This window comes from Chenopodium quinoa, unplaced genomic scaffold, assembly GCF_001683475.1.
Source record: "Chenopodium quinoa cultivar QQ74 unplaced genomic scaffold, ASM168347v1, whole genome shotgun sequence".
Taxonomy (NCBI): Eukaryota; Viridiplantae; Streptophyta; class Magnoliopsida; order Caryophyllales; family Amaranthaceae; genus Chenopodium; species Chenopodium quinoa.
The window spans coordinates 390,888-393,809 of record NW_018742385.1 but is presented as its reverse complement, the minus strand read 5'-3'; the positions used below and the strand labels follow the sequence as shown (position 1 = coordinate 393,809).

The 2,922-nt window shown below is 34.2% G+C and overlaps 1 long non-coding RNA gene across 1 annotated transcript; it reads right to left on the bottom strand.

Moving 5' to 3' along the window:
* Positions 1–205: 205 nt before the first annotated feature.
* LOC110698779 lies at positions 206–2,710 on the bottom strand. Its single transcript, XR_002506791.1, has 3 exons — positions 1,584–2,710; positions 1,212–1,484; positions 206–310 (listed from the first exon to the last, which is right to left on the bottom strand). It is a non-coding gene; the product is annotated as an uncharacterized LOC110698779 (long non-coding RNA).
* Between the last annotated feature and the right edge of the window lie 212 nt (positions 2,711–2,922).

The window sequence follows — 2,922 nt, the reverse complement described above, 5'->3', positions numbered from 1 at the left end:
AATAATCCTTGAACCTGCTAATATATTATATACAAATAACATTCAAATATATATATATATATATGCATCAAACTATATATATCCAACACAGTACTAATATATGTACACAATAATAGCTAATTGCCAATGTAATGTATCAAAATACAAAATGTAGAGATTTTTCAAGTATCAATACTAACAGTAATCATGCTGTAATTACCAATCACTAAGGTTCTTCCGGCTCCTCATGATCAAGAACATATTGAATCCATAAGTCTCTAATCTCGTCAATTTCTTCTGAAGAATATGTGCAAGGATCTTTGGGAAAAATCTACAACATATGCCATTAGTAAATGAGTAAAGAAGATATATAATTACATAAAAGTTATGAAATAACAACAAATTAGATTACATGCATTTACAATTGAGCTAAAGACCTACTTTGCCTACTTTCTTACTTAAATTCAGTATACAGAGGTGATTATCTTATGGCAGGAACACATCAAGGAAAGGGATTATAAGCTCGATCGTTCTTTCGATGACAACAGCAATTTGCTGGTTTTTCTGCTGATTGAATCCGTTTGTAAGTGTTGTGGTTTGGGAGATGAGCTGGTTCAGTTTTGTGTGATGAAGGTGCTGTTATCGGCGATTCGATCTCCGTTTGTTGAGTTTAGAGGTGATTATCTTAACCACATTATTCTTATCATGTAATTCCAGCAAACAGCTAAAGCCACCATCTTCAGTCAGGTAATTAAAGCTACTAACCCAACAAGCAAAAACTGGTGATCAACATTATACACAATCCAAGCATTATGAAGTTCAATATACCCATCAGTAGTTAGCTTACAGGTGCGTACTAAAAAAATTCCTAGTACTTTTTCCTCAAAAAAAAAAAAAAAAAAAAAAAACTTCTTAGTACTTGAAAGTTCAATGTAACCTACTCTGCCTTCATTATAGTCAGCAGTTCCTATTTTACATGGTCATTCTACAAATATTGACAGTTATAAACTATAAATGGGTTTGATTGACTGGACAAAGGTGATCAAACAATGGTAATCACAGGTCATCAATAAAGCAAGCAATTCAAGTTCTGAACACAGTCCAATTATCAAGATGGGAGTAATCTTCAATACCAAAGGAAATGCTAGAGGGGGGGGGGGGGAGATAGAGGGGTTAACATATGCATGCATAAATAAAATACCAAGTTTAAATGACATGTATGTTGAATATACCTGCTCAGAAATCCATAATACTCTGTTCTGTATAATGTCCAGCATATAGCGACATACAAAGTAACCACAATGCTTTGTGTATGTAGATTGTAGAGGACACTGATACAAAAAAAATAACCATTAGCACAGTTTTGGATCTGATTTTACACTACTAGGTATGAAATATGCTAAAAATAATAATGACTTACACGTGGTTGCTTCCACCCTATTTTTGGATTCTTTTTTATTTTCTTGATATCTTTTCGATGCTTCATGCTGAATTTAACTATTCCCCTACAAAATCATTTCAAGATGGCACGGTTGCATTAATTTTGATTAGACAATAAGATAAACACAAGAAGTTAACCAAGTGAATATTTTAGTAGTACATACTCATTGATGATTTTTTGTGCAAATGAGTTGATTTCGTTTTCTGCTCCAAGTGGATCTAACCAATACACCAACCCATTCCATGGACTAATCACCGCTAACGTCCAATGCAGACTAGACATATTGTAAAATAAATACATAGTAATGGGATTAATTAAAATTTGAGGATTTAACATAACTCAGATCTATAAAAAAAATAAAAAGAAACTACACTTACTTGTCATTATAAGGAGCAAAGAATAATTAATTAACATTTTTCCCCTCATTGGTTCCAAAAACATGGGCTAAGTAGTCAGATCGAACTTGCTCATCCGTTGTCGGTGTCAATGGTGAAAGAACATTACAGTCACAGAACCCATACATTCCCGATACACCTTCTTTTTGACAACGTTCTTTTAGGTGTCTTTTCCCATGAAAATTCATATGAATATTAGTTAATGGGCCGAAAAAACAATATTAAAATTAGAACCTATATTATATGGAAACTTACTTCATGAAAACCTTCATTTGCGGTTCTCCGACCTCCCTTTGGAAACACCAATCAAGCAAGTCTTCAAAGTCAAGTGAAACATCCAACCCATTTTCGTTAAGAAACACGCTTTCCGGGATAGTTATGGAGATGGTATCACCTGTCTTTTGCATTCCCATAGCTTTTTTTCTCATAACACGCATCCAAGTAGATGTTACCTTCTCACGATCCTTGTCGGTAACAACATAGGTACGAGTGGTTGATGCTTGGGAGGATGTTGATCGTGGGGATGGTGTGGTCATATTCAACTCCTTATCTAGTTGCTTGTCCGCCTTAATAATATGGTTTCACACAAAAATAACACGCATGTAAGCTTTAGAAGAAGAAATCTTGCACATGAATCTAAAAGGGAAGACAAAAACCACATAAGAATCTCGAGTCTCGAAGCTAAGAAGTAAGAAGGGACCAAGTTGTAAATCAACAAAAACGCAAATCTTTCAGATTATACAAACTCCAAAGCGGCAAAAACGCAACAAAAGTAAATCAACAACTAATCAGGAGCTTAAAATAAGAGAGTTTAGCTTGATTAAGATGAATCAGGAACTCGAGAGTTACTTTAAGGGTACATGACCAAATCTTTCAGATTATACAAATTTGCTGTGACAGCTTTATATGTACAAAGATGCAGCAGACTTATACTTTGTCACTGTGAACCAGAATCACAAGATATATTTCTCACTGTGAACCATTTATCATTAACATTTATCAGTACCATCTCACTGTGACAGCTTTATATGTACAAAGACAGACAATCATTAACATTTATCAGTACATTCTCACTGTGAACCAGAATACTAAAGAAGAGCTAGCACT